At 47.8% G+C, this 20,321-nt stretch overlaps 1 protein-coding gene across 1 annotated transcript in view; it reads left to right on the plus strand.

The window, feature by feature from the left end:
- Window positions 1–18,965, plus strand: part of TM6SF1 (transmembrane 6 superfamily member 1) — a 411,212-nt gene extending 392,247 nt beyond the window's left edge. Inside the window, exon 11 of the mRNA XM_069624987.1 lies at window positions 18,136–18,965. The gene's annotated coding sequence lies outside the window, so the exon portion shown is untranslated. The remainder of the gene's footprint in view (window positions 1–18,135) is intronic.
- Window positions 18,966–20,321: the final 1,356 nt, after the last annotated feature.

Below are 20,321 nucleotides of genomic sequence, written 5' to 3' on the forward strand. Positions count from 1 at the left end.
GCCAACACACACTCACCGAAAGGTTGCATATTGATCAAATCACTATAGCTTGTTTACCATCTGCCTGGTGTATTATAAAGGTCTGATGGCGGAGTCACCACTGACCATGTAATCCTAACAGGATAGCGTTCAGTGGGAGCTGTTGATTTCTTTCTTGATTCTTGCAATACATGTTCATTTACCTTCTTAAAGATAGTGGCACAAAACCTTTTTGAAAATGACAAAGTTAAAATACATATCGGCACAAATATGGCCTAGACCACCAAATCACCACAACCCTATCATTACCAATTTCCGCAGGTCTGAGCGCATTAGGACCCTTGTCATGTGAGTTGAGACGGAGGAATGCTTTCATGGGTGGTGTCACAAATCGAGGATAGTCCTGAGAAATAACTCACCCCCATTACTCTGGATGCTTCAAATTGAACGTAGAATCTGTCCTGCCTGCTTGATATGATATGGCATTTTTAATGTGCCTATACACAAGTGTTTCAAAGAGTGACGAGGAAAGGTAGGGGGAACAGAGGGAAGACAGATAACGATCCTACTAGGCCAGGTGTCATTCAGATTGCGCAAGTGCATCGGAAGGAGGAAAGCGTGGAGGGGGAGGAGGGAGTGGACAGTGCAGTACATGGGATAATACAATCAATAAAGTAAAAGTAGGACCAGCAGGTGGCAAGTGCAAGGGTAAGTGCAGACAACAAGTGTCAACTGAGTAAAAGTACGGCCAGGTGTCATATGCAGAAGGCAGGTGAAGGATCAATCGAAGCAACAACTCTAGTGCCAATGTGTAAATCTACACGGAAGACAGTGGGGGGAAGTTTATGTACTAGCACAAAGCACTGATAGGCCCAGTGTTCATACAGTCTACAGAGCTAATGTTTTTTGTTGACATGCATCATAAGGGGATCCAATTCATTCCCCCGTTTGAATTCTGGGATGTGTAGTTCCCCATCTTTCAAATTGGTGGGAAAACTACAAATAGGCTGATCTTTAACCCGACTCTACTGATCACAGAGAAAGAGCGGTGACAGCATCAAAGCTGCATTTACTAATTGTTAGGGAGAATTCTCATAGATGTGCTGATTCCCTATACCTTAGAGCCCTCCAGCTCTTTTGCTAAACTTTGGGGCTTTGAACTTTTTAATTCTGTTTGTTTTCTGTGTTTATTTCTTTTTGTTATGGAGTTTTAGACAACTTCATAGGCATCATCTTTTTTTATGTGTGTCACACAGCACCCTCAGTGCAGTGACACATGGATGTCTAAGGTTTAAATACCTTCTCTGGGATAAACTACTGTTTCCCAGAGAATGTAAGGTTAAATTGACTTTACTAGTCTTTTTAGATTCCCAGACCCAGCACACACTATCTTCCTATAGAGTGCTGGAGGGGCTACCTAGTATCCTGTGTCTAGAAACTCATGTAGCAGTCAAATGCTACCCTTTTCTATCGAAATGGCTGGTGGCAGTGGTTTTACAACAAACTACCATGATTTTTCCCGACCGCGAACACTGGTAGCTAAAAATTGCAGGAGCCATGTTTTTCAAGATGGCGCCTTAAGCCCCTTTGTTTAAACGTGTCCCGGTCTTTTTTCGCCATTTCTTTTTGGAAAGGTCCTTCTAGAGTTTGTCTCAGCATGCCAAACTAGGTTTAGTCCCTTTGTTTCTATGCCTTTGGCGGGCTTCAGGACTGAAGACTGCCTCTGGCGTCTGAGTGTCTGGGGTGGGCAGGAAGTGAGGGAGGTGCCCGAAACTCCCTGTGCTTAGTCTCCTAGAGACCTAAATGCACTCTGGCTTGATTGACTGGCTGACTGTCCGGCAAGGATAGCCACCCTGCTGGGTGAGTGGCAGCTAGGCTGAAATGAATGGGAGAAAACTGTTTACTGGAAAAAAAGAACCGAAGACGAGCTGGAAGAGGACGGCTGCTGCAACTTTTGGACCGTTAGTTTGCCCGGTGAAGCCCTGCTGCAGGTCCGAATTGCCAAGTTCATCTCGACAGAGAAGCCCCTTCAAGGTTGACTTCTTCCTTTGAGTTGGTGGGATCAATCAACCCGTAAACCACCTGGATACTATTCTCGGAGCTGGTTAGGATTAACCAGGGGGAAGGACACCAGCTTGTGTGCTTAATGACAGCTACTCGAACCGAAGTAACTCCATTTTGTCAGCGGTTTCCGATGATCCCGTGATATGATATGGCATTTGTAACGCGCCTATACACAAGTGTTTCAAGGCGCGACGAGGCGGGGGGGGAAACATGGGGAAGACAGACAGCGATCCTACTAGGCCAGGTATCATTCAGACCGCGCAAGTGCAGGGGTAGGGGAAGGGAAAAGGTGCAAGGGGAAGGGGAGGGGGAAGTGCAGTACAAGTAAGTAGAATAAAAATAAATAAATAAATAGGGCCAGCTGGTGGCAAGTGCAAGGTAGGTGCAGGCAAGTGCTGGGAAGGGGGGGCTGTAGGGATACAGAGACAGTCCCGCAGTGCAGGGGATGCGATGCCAGGGAGGCAGTGCAAGTGGAGAGTGGCTGGGCCCAGGACCGAGGTCGGTGAGAGTGGCCCAGTTGCAGATTCAGTGCAATTTCAGTGTAGAATTTAGCAGGGGAGAGGGACAGAGAAGGCAGAGGCAAAGAGGAAGGTTTTGAGGTGCTTCCGGAACCGGAGATGGTTCTCCTCAAGTTTCAGGGAGGCAGGAAGGCTGTTCCAGAGGGAGGCCCCTGCCGCGGAGAGAGATCTACCCCCAGCTCGTTGCTTTGAGAAGCGGCTGACCCTGAGGGAGTTGGAGACGGATGAGCGAAGGGCTCGGGAAGGAAGATATTTAGGGAGAGAGAGTTGAAGGTATTTTGACCCCAGGCCCCAGAAGGCCTTGTGGATAATGCAGAGGGTTTTGAACTTAATCCTCGCAGCCACTGGGAGCCAGTGTAGAGATTTCAGTCCTGGAGAGATACGGTCCCTGGGCTTGAGGCCAAGGACAAGTCTCGCAGTTCTGTTCTGGATGAGTTGCAGAGGGCGGAGAGTGGAGGCAGGCAGATTAAGATAGAGGCTGTTACAGTAGTCCAGCTTCGAGAGAACCAGGGCTCGGGAGTCAGTGAGCTTCTGGGGGAAGGAGAGGAAGGGAAGAATACCTCTGAGGAGGTGCAGCTGGTAGTGTGACTTCTTAGAGACGTCAGATATGTGAGGAGAGAAGGAGAGTGTAGAGTCGAAGATGACCCCGAGGTTTTTAGCCTTGCAGGTAAGAGCAGGAAGAGGGCCAAGAGAGGCCGGCCAGAGAGCTGCAGGGAAGGAGGGAGTGGGTGTGCCAATGAGTAGAATCTCAGTCTTACTGGCATTAAGGCAGGGGTCATTGGCGGCACACCATACCTGGATAGCAGACAGACAGTCAGAGATGAGGGAAGGAGAGGAGGAGGCCGAGGGTAGCCTGAAAATGAGCTGGGTATCGTCCGCATAGCACTGAAAGTTGGGGCAGAGGGCGGCAATGCAGTGAGCAAGGAGTGACAGGTACTGGTTGAAAAGCCAGGGAGAGAGATTAGATCCCTGGGGAACACCACAGGTGGAGAAGAAGACGTCAGAGAGGAAGGACCCAAGTTGGACCTGGGAGGGTCGATTGGAAAGGAAAGAAGTCAGCCACGCCAGAGCCTGACCAGTGATACTCAGGTTATCACGGAGACGGTTGAGCAGGATGGCATGGTTGACAGTATCAAAGGCAGAAGAGAGATCGAGCAAAATGAGAACACAAGGAGTGTTAGAATCAAGGTTGGAGAGTAAGTCTTCACGGATGTTCAGGAGAGCAGTTTCCGTGCTTCTGGCAGCTCTGAAGCCAGACTGATGGTCATGAAGGCTACCAACAGATTCAGCATGGAGGTTAAACTAGGAGATGGCCAGTTTCTCCAGGAGCTTGCCCAGGAAGGGAGTGATGGAGATTGGGCGATAGTTAGCCGGGCAGGAGGGGTCGGAAGAGGGTTTCTTAAGAAGAGGGTGCACAAGGGAGTGCTTGAGGGGGGATGGGAAGACTCCAGAGGCGAAGGAGTGGTTGCAAAAGTCAGCCAGGGCGGGAGCCAGGGAGTCGATGTGGTCCTTGATAGTTTTGGAGGAACAGGGGTGAACCTGTTTAGACGAGACTTTCATAGATCGGACTTGTCTGGAGACCTTGTCAGCAAAAAAAGGGGAAAGGCAGAGAAGGAGGGAGGAGGGGTGGCTCCAGAAGGGCCAGAGGAAGAGCAGGGAAGAGAGGGGGGGAGGTGATAGGAGGAGAGTGAGGACAGGATGTCCTGAGTTTTAGAGATGAAGTGAGAGGCCAGTGCCGTGCAGAGGGCCTGGGAGGGGACAGGAGAGGTAGAGACTGCAGCAGGGTTGGCAAGCTCCTTGCAGATTTTAAAGAGTTCAGCCGAGTTGTTAGATGCCGCAGAGATGCGGGCTTGGATAAGGGCTCTCTTCTTGATGAGAACGGAGAGACGGTATTGCCTTTGGAGCAGGCGGCAGGCCAGTTTGTCAGAGGATGAACACGAAGCACGCCATTTCCTCTCTGCCACCCTGCACTTGCGTTTAAGGGTGACGAGATCCGAGTCATACCAGGAGTTACATTTGGCTTTGGGCTTCAGGCGGATTCTCATGACAGGGGCAAGGATATCAAGAGTATCAGATATAGCAGAGTGGAGCATGGAGAGGGCTGTGTCAGGGTGGGAGTCAGCCGAAGGGGGAGGGGGGAGCGAGAAGGTGGCAGCGAAAGCCTCAACTGACACGCGCTTCATGGGTCGGATGGCCGAGAAGGTGGGTGGCGATGATGAGGGTGGCTTTGCCTGAGGGTTAGGGAGGGTGAGGTGGGAGGATAGGAGAAAGTGATCACTCCAGGAGAGAGGAATGGAGAGAGGGACGGAGAGGGGAAGGTCAGAAGAGATCAGAGCATCAAGAGTGTGCCCTGCAGAATGAGTAGGCCCAAACGGGAGAATAGAGAGTGAGAGAGAGTCGCAGAGGTCACGAAAGAGTCCAGTGGGGGGACAGGAGGCATCCAGGTGGATGTTGAAGTCACCAAGAAAGAGGAGTTGAGTGGTAGCGGACAGGAGTGAGGAGGAGAGGTCAGCCCACTCAGAGAGGAAGGGGGAAATTTGACAAGGTGGCCGATAGATGGTAGCCACGGTAAGGGAATGGCTGGGAGAGAGAGAGAGTCGGCAGACAAGACATTCAAAAGAGGAGTAGGTCTGCGTATGAATGACAGTGGCAGGAATCCACTCAGGGAAGATAAGGGTAACACCCCCCCAGCACGGTTAGGCCTGGGAACGGAAAGGATCATGTAACCATCAGGTAGGAGTGTGTCAAAGCTAGTGACAGAGCTGGCTGTGAACCATGTCTCAGTGAGACCGAGGACGTCAACGTCCCGTTCCTCGAGAAGGCGACAGATATCAGAGGAATGCTTGATGGCAGAGCGAGAGTTAAGAGTGGCAATGTGGAGGCGGTTGCCAACCTTGAAGGCCTTCCGGGGAGGGGTACAGATCAGAGGTACGCCCTGTGGAGGTGTAGAAGAAGGAGGTGAAGAAGGAGCATGAGAGGGGGCAGGGAGGGAGGGTAGAGGCAAGGTAGACGAGGACAGAGGAGGGGGGACAGCAGGAGAGGAAAGGAAGTTGATAAGGCGTGGGAAGCGTCTATCAAAGAGGTGAAGGTTGGCCTGGGGGCCTTGGACCAAGACGGTCCCATTAGCGTAGACATTAATGATGGCCTTAGAGGAGTGGAAGGAGGCCAAGAGGACATCCCAACGGGTGCCACCATTAATGGGAAAGAGAGGAAAAAGGAGAGAGCACGGAGACCATATGAAGGGTCCATAGGTCAGTCGAAGGCACGAAAAAGAGGATGTCAGTGAGAGTTTCCTTAGAGCAGGCACTAGTGTAGGTGTCAGCAATAGGGAGGCCTGGGTTGGAGACCAGGATGTCCTTTTTAAACTTTTTCCTACCAGATGTAGTGAGGAGAGCAGGATAGTCAATAGAGAAGCAATTAGAGAAGATAGGCGAGATAGAGAGCACCATGGAGTAGGAGGGGGTGGGTGGGAGGACAGACGATGCGAGAGCACGCAGACAGGAAGAGAGCGGCAAGCACAAGTTACCACATTTCAAAACAAACAACAGTATGCGAATTAGGTACACAGTGGTGGGGCCACCTAAGTTAGAGAGTCCTGCGGGGGGAGAAAACCATGGTTTACCCACAACTGTGACACAGTGAGGTGAGGACAACAAGCAAGTGCAATGGCCAGGTGTAGGTGGGGTGGGCGAGGACGGGGATAGCAAGTACTGGCGCCAAGCGTCCCCTGCGGACACCTGCAGACACACAGGGAGCCGCAACTGTAGGAGTCGCCCTTGGCCTAGGGGCCCTTAGCCGCAGGGGGCTGCCAGGCAGAGGGCTGCCCAGGAGGGGGGGTTATAGGAAGAGGGAGGAGAGGAAGGGGAGGGGGGGTGTGGGCGGGCAGGGAGGCGGGAGCACGAGGAGGACCAGGAAGTGGGAGGGGGGGAGCAGGAACAGACAACGCGCTCAGAGCGCGGATGAAAACAACAAAAACAAAAGGTGCCGAATTCTACTCACGGGGGCCCGATGGGCCAGGAAGGCATCCAAGGCCTGCAGTTCCCTCAAGGGCTGCCGGCGACCGCTCTCCCACGCTCAGCTGGACAAAGAAGCGAGCAGGGGGAGCGGGCGTCGAGTAGCCCAGAGGGAAGGCAGCCACACAACCAATCAGAGGGGGGGGTGGGCGGGCAGGGAGGCGGGAGCACGAGGAGGACCAGGAAGTGGGAGGGGGGGTGCAGGAACAGACAACGCGCTCAGAGCGCGGATGAAAACAACAAAAACAAAAGGTGCCGAATTCTACTCACGGGGGCCCGATGGGCCAGGAAGGCATCCAAGGCCTGCAGTTCCCTCAAGGGCTGCCGGCGACCGCTCTCCCACGCTCAGCTGGACAAAGAAGCGAGCAGGGGGAGCGGGCGTCGAGTAGCCCAGAGGGAAGGCAGCCACACAGCCAATCAGAGGGGGGGGGTGTGCGGGCAGGGAGGCGGGAGCACGAGGAGGACCAGGAAGTGGGAGGGGGGGAGCAGGAACAGACAACGCGCTCAGAGCGCGGATGAAAACAACAAAAACAAAAGGTGCCGAATTCTACTCACGGGGGCCCGATGGGCCAGGAAGGCATCCAAGGCCGTGCATTGCAGGAGTCCCCCGACGTCCTCCCTCTTGTCGCCACGATTGAGGCTCAGGAACAGTGAGATCTGCAGGAACTGCCAGGAACCAACGTCTTCAGCTGCATCTTTTGCTTCATAATAACCTACTGTGCCAACCCGATTGAGAGAACTCCTCTCTCGCGTGAAAGTTCTTGGAACTTTCCCAACTTGCAGGCCTCATCAGCTTGTGACCCAACATATGATTCTTTTTCGTACAAACTACTTCTGAGAACATTGGCAAAGAGTTTACCGTTTACTACAAGAACTGCTCTTTCCTATCCAAGACACTAGTCCATTGACTTTGGCCTAGGCCTATTGAACTGAATCGAGTCCTCTAGTGAACTAAAACTATTTGCACTGCCTAAGAAAGTATTTGTGATCTATTCTATTAACTCGTGCCTTTTTACTCCCATTGAACGTAACTGAAATGCTATTTTGTTCCTATTTCAGGGGAGCCTAATTTACTCAGAAACTTATTGGTTTGGTATTGAAGTATATTTGTGTATAATATTAAGTTGCCTCCTTCTAGTGAATGTTTTCTAAATGATTGTGTAATAAATTAATAAGTGTTTTACCAAGAAACCTTGAGTGTAAGTGTCTACTTGAAACACTGTGATTGTAAGACCTCTGTGTAACATCCTTGTACTGCTCACATTCTCTCTGAGATAAACCTGGCTGCTCAGCTCGCTCCCACAAACTGTGTAGTACAGACTTATACCAAAGGTTGGTTTTTGCTTGCACCTGTAGTCCTAATTGTATGTGGTGGTCCCAGAGGGTACTGCATGCAATTCTGCCTAACACTAATCTGGCCTCACTTTCCCTATGCTCTTGTCTGCCAAACGCCACATCTGTCGTAAATCTCCCCCCGTCTCACCTGGGATCGCTTCTTGCTCTGTTCCGCGGGAGGACTCTTCTTGTGGACGGATCGGGTCTTGTATAGACTCGCTCGAGTCTCATCCGGCTGCAGAGCGCGTTCAGAGTTCCGGGAAGGCCGCTGTTCCAGGATGTCCAGGAAAGTAGGTATCGGTCGCTATGAATGGGGATTCCAGGAGTCGAATAGAGGGAAAGGGAGAAGGAAGGAGGAAGGAAACCAGGATCTTGGATAGAAGATACGCTGAACAGCACACACACGTCAAGTCACTACCTAATGATAGCGTTGAGACGCGCGGGGCCACGGGGGCGTGGCCAATTTATAGGACGTGCCGTGTGCAACCTGAAAGCTGGTGTGAAGCAAGTCGCTTGTTGCGGCCATGTTGGGAGTAACAAGGAATACAAGCCCCAGCGCGATAAGGACCAGGAGGTCCAGAAAGGGCAAGTTCTAGGGGTCATGACAGCATGCCTCCTCCGAAGACCTGTTCCACCAGGTTTGCCCGGGTGTATGAGATGGAATCTTGTAAGCAGTCAAGGGGTATTTAAGTAAGAAACTGGTTCCCAGGTTCTCTCGCTAGGAGAGTATCCTTTCCATTCAACCAGGTATTGAAGTCGACCCTGTTTATACCTGGAATCGCATATTCGGGACACTTCATATTCTAGCTGATCATTCACAACAACAGGACTGGGTCTGCAGGATTTTCGGGAGGATTTGATGTAAGGTTTCAATAGGGAGGTGTGAAAGACTGGGTGTATTTTCTTCCAGGAATCGGGTAGCGTGATTCGGAATGAGACAGGATTGACGGTTTCTTTTATGGAAAATGGTCCATAGTACCAAGGAGCCAATTTGTTTGGTCGTAGATGTCGGGGTAATAGTTTCGAGGACAACCAGACTTGATCACCAACAGAATAAGAGGGCGCTGGTCTTCTCTTGGAATCTGCATAGAGCTTAGTGCGTGTTTGAGCCTCTTTCAATTGTTCCTTGGCTTCCTTGTGACTGTTGATGAGAGTCTCTATCCAAGAGTCGAGAGTAGGTCCCGGAGTGGGATGTGGAAGAACAGAAGGTAAAACGGACGGGTGAAAACCTTGACTGCAATAGAAAGGGCTGACCTTGAGTGCTGAGTGATCGAAATTGTTGTAGGCAAACTCGGCCAGGGGTAAGAGGAGAGACCAGTCATCCTGAACCTTGGTGGCAAAACAACGAAGATATTGCGCCAGAGTTTGATTTACACGTTCCGTGGCTCCGTTGGTTTGTGGGTGATAACCTGATGAGAGAGCGCGTTGGATCCCCAGAATACGACAGAGATGTTTCCAGAATTCCGATATGATCTTGGAAGGAAGTCCATGGAGACGGAAAATGTGTTCCAGGAAGATTCCAGCAAGTTCTGAGGAGGATGGTAGTTTATACAAAGGTGTGAAATGAGCCATATGGGTGAACAAGTCTATGGTTACCATGATGGTCGTGTACCCTCGGGAAGGTGGTAACTCCACAATGAAGTCTGTAGCAATAAACTCCCATGGTCTTGTTGGCAGCGATGGTTGCAGTAGAAGACCCGCCGGTCTCTTGTTATCATGTTTGTTTTGGCTGCAGACAGTACAAGCCTTGACGTACTGTTGTACGTCGGTCTTCATTTGAGGCCACCAAAACTGTCTGAGTATAAGACGGAGGGTGTTAGTTATACCACGATGACCCGAGTGAGGGATATCATGGCAGAGGTTTATTACCTTGTGTTGTAATTTCTGCGTAGGAATGACCAGTGCATTGCCCTTGAATAGATATTCTTCCTTGACTCTTAGATTCCATGGATTCTTCCTTGAAATTTCCTTCCCGAGGTCAGAGGACTGGGTTTGCACTCGGATTTCTTCCAGGAGGTTGATTGCTTGAGCTACAAAGATAGTTTGGGGAAACATCTTAGGATAGGCCTTGTCCTCAGTGGCTGCGTAGTCTGGACGTCGAGATAAGGCATCAGCAATCATGTTTTGTGATCCGGGAACGTGAGTGATTTGAAACTGGTACTGGGCAAAGAAGTAGGCCCAACGCGCCTGACGACTGTTCCTGCACTCCAATGACTGTAGCATTTGGAGATTCCGATGATCTGTGCGGACCTGAACTGGATATCTAGCACCCAGAAGTAGGTGTCGCCTTTCAGTGAAGGCTTGGCGGATGGCCAAGAGTTCCTTTTCCAGGACGGAATAGTGAGTCTCACTGGGGGTCAGGGTTCGTGAAAGGTAAGCAATAGGGTGTTCCAGTCCATCCTCAAGTTTCTGTTTCAAGACCGCCCCTATGGCGTAGTTAGAGGCATCCGTTTCCACTAGAAATGGGCGATTTGTGTCGGGCTGGGTCAGGATGGGGGCTTGCGTGAATTCTGTCTTCAATCGTTGGAATGCTTTATCTTGCGATGTAGACCAGATAAAGGGGGTGTCCTTCTTCAATAGAGCTACGATCGGCTGAACAATCTCGGAAAAGGTAGAAATAAACTTCCGGTAGAAGTTGGCGAGCCCCAGGAAGGATTGCACCTGTTTCACAGAAGTGGGAGTGGGCCAAGCCAGTATGGCCTTTCCCTTCAAAGGGTCCATGCCAGTTCCTTCTGGGCTAAGGATGAATCCTAGGTAGTGAACAGAAGTAACGTGGAACAAACATTTTTTGGGTTTGGCTAACAGTTTGTTTTCACCAAGTCGTTGTAGTACTGCCTTTACGTGTTCTTCATGTTTTAAAGGATCTTTGGAAAAAATCAATATGTCATCCAGATAGACTATGACGAAGAGGAACAACATATCAGAGAACACCCTGTCCATAAAACGCTGAAAGACTGCGGGAGCATTGGCTAGTCCAAAAGGCATGACTAGGTATTCAAAGTGACCAAAGGGTGTTCTAAAGGCTGTCTTCCATTCGTCCCCTTCCCGGACTCGAATTAAATGGTAGGCACCCCGGAGATCCAGCTTTGTGAAAATTACGGCTCCTCTCACAGCTTCCAGGATATCCAAAATCAGAGGCAGTGGGTATCGATCTTTGAGGGTTCATTGGTTTAAGCCTCGATAGTCGAGGCAAGGTCTGAGTTCCTTGGTGTCCTTGGGAACGAAGAACAACGAAGCACCCGCTGGAGATTTCGAGGGTTTTATGGTGCCGTTTTCAAGATTGGTGTTGAGGTATTCCCGAAGGGCCTTTTTCTCAGGTTCGGAAAGGATGAACATTCGGCCGAAGGGAATTACAGCTGAAGGATCTGTATCTATGGCACAGTCTTCAGGCCTGTGAGGGGGTAAGGCTTGGACTATGGTGGTAGAAAATACATCAGCATACTCCTGATAGGACTCTGTAACTTGTATGATATTGGAAACCATGAATGGTGTTTCTTGGTCTCTAGGAGGTTCTTTAGGAGTTATCGAGGAAGGGTCCAGGGATAGACAGTGGTACATACAGAACTCTGAGCCCAGGAATAATGATCCTGCTGTCCAATTGATATACGGATTGTGCTTTTGTAACCAGGGCATACCCAAAACCATGGGGTAATGGGCTGACTTAATGATGCTGAATGTAATCCGCTCTTGATGATGATTTATGGAAAGTTGGATCTCTTTAGTCTGCAGGCTTATGGGCCCTGAAGAGAGGGGTCTTCCGTCAATTGCTTCCACCGGCTGCATGGCGTTTCGTGTCTCGTACGGAATATGATGCCTAACAACCCAGTCTTGATCAATGAAAATTCCCATAGCTCTGCAGTCCACCAAGGCCAGAATGGGATAGATCTTGTCTTTGGAGGGCTAGAGGAAGGCCTGTAGTATCACCAAACTATTTTGTCCAGGATAGTTCAAGGATGGAATTGATGTGGAGCAAACATCTCTCTCCCGATACCTCGCTCCATTTCCCGAACGCCGTGGAGGGGCTAGAGGGCATTCTCTAACAAGATGTTTATCCGAGGCACAATACATGCACAGGCTTGTGTGGATCCTTCTCATCCTTTCTTGAGGGGAAATAGGCCCACAGAAGGCTCCGATTTGCATGGGTTCTGGATCTGTGTCAGGGGTTGGGTCACAATCGGTTTTAACAGAGGTCTCAAGGGAATTCTTTTGAAAAGGTGTCTTGGTCTTTCTTCTTTCAGCCTTTCTTTCCTGGATTCGAAAGTCTATCTGAAGGGCTAGATCCATAAGAGCCTGGAAGGAACTAGGACGAGCCACCCGGGCTAATTCATCCTTAATGTCCTTGTTTAGACCCCTGCGAAATAGAGTGAAACTTGCTTCAGAGGACCAATCCGCTTCCTTGACCAGTTGTTTGACTCTAGTAATGTATGTTAGCATATCCTGGGTACCCTGTCGGAAATCAAGTAAGCGTTCTTGAGCACTAAAAACCTGTTCTGGGCGGTCGAACATAGTCTTGAGTGCCTGAATGAATCCATTATAATCATCCAGGAGGGCATCCCCTGAGTTGACTAAGGGCGTAGCCCAGGTTAACGCGTTCCCTGTGAGGTGCGAGATAATGAAGCCCACCTTCGCCCTAGAAGTTGAAAAATAATAGGGCTTAAAGGTAAAATGCACCAAGCAGGAATCCAGGAATCCACGTAAGGATTTTTGCTGATCCATCATATTTGTCCACCACTCCACCAAGTAACACACTGTCCTTGTTAGCGGGGTCGCGAGACAAAACTAGCTGCTTTAGCGCAGCATTCTCAGCCTTTAAGTTCTGTACTTCAGTTGTGAGCTCTTGCATGCCACGCATAAGGTCCTGGACTGCTTTCTCCATAGCAGTATCAGTGTCTGTCGTTGGGCGTCTCAAACTGTCGTAAATCTCCCCCGTCTCATCTGGGATCGCTTCTTGCTCTGTTCCGCAGGAGGATTCCTCTTGTGGACGGATCGGGTCTTGTATAGACTCGCTCGAGTCTCGTCCGGCTGCAGAGCGCGTTCAGAGTTCCGGGAAGGCCGCTGTTCTAGGATGTCCAGGAAAGTAGGTAGCGGTCACTATGAATGGGGATTCCAGGAGTAGAATAGAGGGAAAGGGAGAAGGAAGGAGGAAGGAAACCAGGATCTTGGATAGAAGATTCGCCGAACAGCACACACACGTCAAGTCACTACCTAATGATAGCGTTGAGATACGCAGGGCCGCGGGAGCGTGGCCAATTTATAGGACGTGCCGTGTGCGACATGAAAGCTGGTGTGAGGCAAGTCGCTTGTTGCGGCCATGTTGGGAGTAACAAGGAATACAAGCCCCGGCGCGATAAGGACCAGGAGGTCCAGAAAGGGCAAGTTCTATGGGTCATGACAACATCCCACAGTGCAAGATCCAGAATGTGCAGCACTTGCTTACTGCAGCCTTTCCAAATCAAATTGAAAAGCTCACTTAATAGCTGCAGGCCCTAAAACGGTATACCGGTGTAAACAGCGTGACAGTTATTATAGTTCAATTAAGCTGTTCACGGCATCTATTACAGTATACTGTTATACCGTTATACCGTTACACCGTTGGTGCCACAGTTAATGGGAGAGGAAGTGAAATGGGAGAAAGTAGAGATGAGGCGAGGAGTCTAACAAAGATCTGGACAGGGGACAGAGAAGAGGATATCCGTGAAGACCTCTCTGGATGTTGCACTGACATAGGTGTCTGTGTTGGGAAGGCCAGTGTTTGCATTTTTTGTGCCTTTACATTCTGGACTTCGTGAGAAATGGGAGATAGAGTAGCAATTAGAGAAGATAGGAGAGATGGTGAGTGCCATTAGGCTGACAGAAGGAAGTTGAAAGGAGAGAGGTGACTGCATTGCACAATTCTGACCTAAACTCACTGGTGACCTAGCAGTAGCCAAGGGAGTGCACAATGCAATGCAAATTAGGGTGCAGGATATAAATACACACAGATAAAATCAACTTTCAATGAAAGGCACAAATGCAATGCAAATTAGGGTGCAGGATGTAAATACGCACAGCTAAAATTAACTTTCAATGAAAGGCCACAAATGCAATGCAAATTAGGGTGCAGCATGTAAATACGAACAGCTAAAATCAACTTTCAATGAAAGGCCACAAATGCAGAGAAATTAGGGTGCAGGATGTAAATACACAGCTAAAATCAACTTTCAATGAAAGGCCACAAATGCAGAGAAATTAGGGTGCAGGATGTAAATACACACAGCTAAAATCAACTTTCACTGAAAGGCCACAAATGCAATACAAATTAGGGTGCAGGATGTAAAAACACACAGGTTAATTCAATTTTGTGCAGAGGACACACCAAGAGAGAAGAGAAAGGTAAAGAGGATAAGCATAGTGAGATATGCAAAGATATAGATCAGGCTGTTAGTGGAGGAGGCACAAGAATAGATCAACCACCACTCACTGGAGACTCAATAGTTCATAGGGGTGCAGGCCCGAGTCTATGCGGGAGCAGGCTGTGCCCAGCAGATTGCAGCATAGTTCCAGGTGGGGCGAGAATGCGTGGGGGCCCTCCCAGGCCCAGACAAGGCCTTAGCTGTAGGCCTTGACTGTAAGGGCCGGCGCCTCCAATTGGCTAAAGGCAGAAGGGCAGCCAATCAAAAAGGGGCAGCAGACGGGCAATGGGTGGAGGCTTCTAAGCCCCGGAAGGGTCGGCCATTGATATTGATATTTTATTTCTATTGCGCTCCTACACAAGTGTTTCAGAGCGTGAGCACAAGTGTTTCAGAGCGCGATCTTAGAGTGTGAATGGCCCTGCAGTGATGAATAGCCAAATGGCCAAAGTCAGGGGTGTAGCTGAAAAATGATGCAGCCCCACTAGTGCCCTTGTAGATGTCTGAGAGTAGCGCTTCTTCAAAACAATGAGCATGACATGCACTCGCCGAAAACATTTGCAAATGTATTTATTTTTTTGTTTCAGAATTTTCGTGTTTGCAATAGTAATTAGCTTACCTTGAATTTCAGTTGCAGAAAGCTGCTCCAGCAGCATCAAAAACGAGGATCAGCAGGGTACGCCTTAGTACACTGTGCCTCTTCCTTGTCACAGTACTGAATTGACTAGTCTCCCAGGAGTCAACAGAGTTCTTCTTCTTCTTAGTATCTTGTAAGGGGAGTCTAAGCTGGTAAAATAGCTCAGCGGGTTGAGCACTCACTGCTGCGATCTGAGTGTGATCTGCAGGTCGCAGGTTCAAATCCCGGCAAGGCCAACTCAGCCTTTCATCCTTCTAAGGTCGATAAATGAGGACCAATTTCGGTTGGGTGATATTGTATGTAAATATGTGCACTGTAAAGCGCTTTGGATTAAGGCGCTAAATAAATAAAACATTATTATTATTACTTGAGTAGTCCCTACTCCTCCTCATCCCAGTACTGCCGATACTGGCAATATAAGAAACATACAGGAACACTAGTAATGATATTGGAGGGGGTTATGAGGATACCATGTTCTCCACGGGTCGTCACTAATCTCATAGGTGGCTTCCCACCCCATGAGATCCACCCACTGAGTACAAACCCCAGGGGGACTATTGGGTAGCGGTCTCACCTCCCCGCCTCATGGGAAATGGCTCCCCCTAGGGGAGAAGTGATGACATCCAGGGATTCGTCACATATGCATCGTTAATCAGGAATTGAGGCGCCTATGTATATTATGTGGTGCATCCAATCAACTTGTCTATTGGCACAAACCTAGGGGTGGGCATTGTTTTGCCCTTACTAATATAACCTTTGAAGAATTGCACCTTCCCCTCAGACTGAAAAACAAACAGAAGAAAATCAATGCCTTTCTAAAACTCCTTGCACTAAATATACAAACGCATTCTATTTGCCTCACTATGCTCATGAACTTTAAAATGTTTCCCTTTGACAGCTTCCTAGTAGATTGATGTGTCAAGCTACATCTTGGTCATTCTCGACCAGTCAGCCTTTGTACCCCGATTATAGACTTGACTTCAACTCCATGTAGTCCCCTGCTGCTTCTCTTCTTCTTCACTGAAACAGTTCAGTTGGTTTCACTTTCACAGCTTTATGTCCTTCTGTTATGTGTAAGGGAAACAGTTGTCTTTGCCACCTCATCAATCTCCCGCAGATTTTGGAAGCGCTACATACAACTCAAAGAAATGTGCCACTGAAAACATTTTTTTTAAAAACATCAACTGTTTCAGCGGATATAGAGTGCAAAGGGAAGCTATGAATTAAGACTCACTAGTGGATCGTGGTCCACCAAGCCACATCGTAGAATAGTCAATTATTACTGCTTAGTGTAGTAAGTTCCATACATTGCAGGAGGGGGCTCTTTGAGACACAGAAAGCTAATCACACTGAAATACTAAAGGCTATGAACTGGAGCATCTGACCCAGCCCTTTAAGACAAGGTAGCAATACTTAGAGACAGATGGCGATGCAGAATATTACTCAAACATCAATAATCAAAACGGACTCAGGAAGTGCACAAAGTGCAACTGTTTTAATGTCAATTATCTAAAACAGGGAGTTACAACGAACATCAACACGTTCGCTTGATATTCACACTCAATACAACACATAAAAAAGCAAGTTATATACTAAAAACTTGTCATCATTGACGTCTACCTACGTTGAAAAATATATAAACCTATTTGGAATGGTGATAGGCATACAAGGAACATCTAGGTATATGTTCCATACTGGTCAGGGAAGGTGATTGGAGTCTCTAATATCAGGTGCAATTAAGCCTTCCTCTAGTGATAGTCACTGCGGACGTCATCAAATACACGACATCCCATTGGTTATACAAACTATAGGGCTTTCTATCAAGTGTCCCTCTAGAATTGGTTGCCACCCTTGTACCCCTCTGTAATATTCCACCTACGCAGGCTGGCACACAGGTGCTGGTGGGTTAGTCATAACCATAGCTTCCCACCAATTAGCCCTGCATCCATCATCACACTTGCAGCCTACTAGTCAATTAAGGCTTTGAACTCTGCCATGGAAATGTTCTCTGTGTTTGTTTGTTTGTTTGTTTGTTTATTGAATTTCTAATGCACACCAGACCCAGAGGTAGCAGTGCTGGAAAATATGAGGGAGTATAGCATACTCTGTCTTCTTGGTTTTGATACAGTTCATCATAGTGTCTATTTTCATCTGACCACGTGACTGTAGGCCATGTTTTCGAGGCTTACTTCATTTAAAACACTATTTGATGAACCTCTGACGTCTTCAATTTTCTCGCCTCTCATTTAAGACAGAAGGTTTGTTCTTGTCACACGTTCTGTAATTGTTCATACGGTGGCCTAGACTTCTTGGTGTTGACTGAGCCTTTCTGTGATCCACCTCCATGTTGAGTTTTTTCGATTTCTAACTGTGACACACTGAAAACATCTCTCTGCTTTCAGAATCCAGCTCTGCTAAAGTGCATCGTGGAATCATCCATAGTCCTTACATTTCCTATATATATACGTTGGCGCATCGCCGCAATATATTCACTACATAACCAGCCTTAAAGAATACTTTGTCTACTTGCGTTGCTGCATCTGTACACTTGTAGAATGACTTGATAACTTCTTCATTATTTCTGTAGCATAAGCATCTTGATTTCGAGCACGAAATGCTGCTCATCTTTATCACCTCCTCTTTAGAGCGTATAGAATCTTTATGTTCTCTCGTCTCTGCATCTGTTCTGGGTGCATCAATTCTACACTTCATGACGCCACCAGTCTGCTTTCTCACATACTTTTCCCACTTCCTCCGGGATTTCATTCAAATGGGCATCATATTGTCGTGTATGCATGTCCGGCTTTCTCAATGGAACTCATACTTCCACGATTCTCTCCGGTATAGGTATTCTCACTGGTACTGCACGTGTTTCACATTCTGGCTCGCAACATATAGGCAGCATGGGGGAGGAGCTTTGGATGGGGGTACTTGGCTCCATCTCTACAGCTACTTTTAGAAACTGAACACAAGTTGCTGAGATACAGGAGTGGAATCCTATCATGTAGAACAAGATCTTCTCTCTAATTTAAAGGAACATTGTAGCCAAGTTATATTTAAAAGCGCATCCCCAATTAATTTTCCTTTTACAAGTTTTGCTTAAAATACCATTACTTGATAATGTGCGCTTCTCTAGAATGCTTGTAAACCTGAGAATTGTGTTTCTGAACATAAACAGTGATATTCTTGTTCTCTTGCAGCGCTGGCTTTTCTGGAGGCGGATGTGGGATTCTCATGGAGTTCTCATCAGTTATTGAGGGAGAAAAAGGACACATTATGACAACCCTGCGTGTTTTTCTACAGACTATTTTGACACTTAAGGTGATTGTTGCTGCCAAAAGTAAAATGCAGAAGCGTTCTTGGTTCTCCAGCCCAGCAAACGGAGGATCACAAAATATATGTGACTGTATTGTGAGGCTTCCATCATTAATATAGACGTCACATACATGAAAAGTAAATGAAAGTCATTGGATAATGCTTCTTGCATTTCATCCAGATGCAGGATATCAATAAGGGTTTCTTCACTGACGAAGCACTGGGTAAGAAGGACACATTCACATAAGTGATGCTTTATTATATCCACTGCAGGAGTACATTTGATACTTTTGAGTAAAGTCAATCACACGAGTACACTTACACCATGTTCGCATTGGAGCCAGATATCCAAACGGAATTGCTCATTGATTGAAGTAGAATTGCTCATTGATTGAAGTAAGGAAGACATGATTTGTTTCCAGTTTTTCAATTTCATTATGCCATATTTTACGTTTGATCATTTCAGTTTTCGAACAAGTCGATTACTTTGCATTGCCTGTCTTTTCAATGTTGCCTCTATACAAGTATATTTCATCTGAGAAAAGCTAAATGAAACAGTGTTATGTTAATAGAATGTTTTACTTGAGAGTTTACATGACTTGAACAATCAAAGAATATTGCATTATAGTATTCTAAAATGTCTTTATACCGTTTAAATGATGAGCTATTTTGTCTATTTTTGTGCAACAAAGTTTATAATAAACGCAACTGGAAACATGGTTGTCCTTTGTTTACTTTGTTTTACATTACTATTCCTTTAATATGTCTCGATTATTGATTGCATGTAACTATTGTAACCACCACCTATATGCAACCTAGCGCCCAGTTGCCTCTGGGTCAGGTGCGCTCTATAAATGTCAAAATAAATAAATACGTTGACTCGATTAAACAGTTTGGAGATGACTTCATACCATACCGATATTAGAATTGTAACGTGATGAATTGTCATTATAATTAAAGTCTGCCAGCTCCATGTCCTGCTCAGAAACTAAAAGGCCCAAAGATCAAGCCAATAATTATGATAGTTGAGTGCAAGACACGTGACTGCATCAGGTATAGGTATTGTGAAGGCATCATGAAGCAAGACACAGGGCCTCATAACATTGCTGGTGCGGTAACAACGGTGCCGGTAGGCTTACCAGCACCGCTGTTACCGGACCGGCACAGTACACATTTGCGGCCGGGAATGCCCTGCTGTCTGCCAAGTCTGACCTGGCGGGCAGAACGGCACCCGGCCGCAGACTTCGACGGATCCATCGGCACTGTTGATCCTCCCTATTCCTATTGAGTCCTATGGGACTCGAATGGGAATGCAGAGTTACTTTTTGCCCCGGTGATTCCCCATTGCCAGGCGCCGGAAAAAAAAGCATAACTCCAGCGGCAGTCTGCCGTTTTTACTGGCACGGCCACAGCCGGAGTTATAATGAGGCCCACAGACAACAGATTCAAAGATCAAACAAACAAAAAATTGTTTATTAAATCAAATGCCATGATGGTAGAAGGCCTAACTTGCCCTATTCTAAGGTGGGCTATCCCTACCTGAACGCAACTAAGGAAAGTCTGAGTCAAAGAGTTCAACTTAAAAATCTGTCTGTGTCCAAAACCTATTCTTGCCCTCACAACTAAAGCTAAACAATGTGTAGGGATGTCAATAATCAAAGGAATAGTGATCAAAACAAAGTCCTGAACTTCTTCCAGCCCTTCACTTTCTTTTCAGCTCCCCTTCCCCCAAGTTCAAAAAAGTTCCACACAAAGGATCTCATTACAAGAGTGGTGGTATGGAAAAAAGGGTGCTGGTAAGCTCACCGGCACCCTTGTTTCCAGACCGCCACAACATGAGTCTGCCTACCGGGGCTGCTGCAACCGACATGTCTGACCCTAGTGGGCGCAGCTGCCCCAGTAGACAGATTTGTCACGGAAGCGACGACCACCGTTAGCAACGGTGCCGGCGCTTCAGTCTACCCACTCCCATAGAGTCCTAACGGACTCTATGGGAATGGGGACTTACGAATTCCGGCTCCTGACTTCCCACGCAGCCGGGACTGTAATTTCCCGGTGGCACTGGGAAGTC

The sequence above is a fragment of the Ambystoma mexicanum genome, chromosome 11, assembly GCF_040938575.1.
Source record: "Ambystoma mexicanum isolate Mex_15411 chromosome 11, UKY_AmexF1_1, whole genome shotgun sequence".
Lineage (NCBI taxonomy): Eukaryota > Metazoa > Chordata > Amphibia > Caudata > Ambystomatidae > Ambystoma > Ambystoma mexicanum.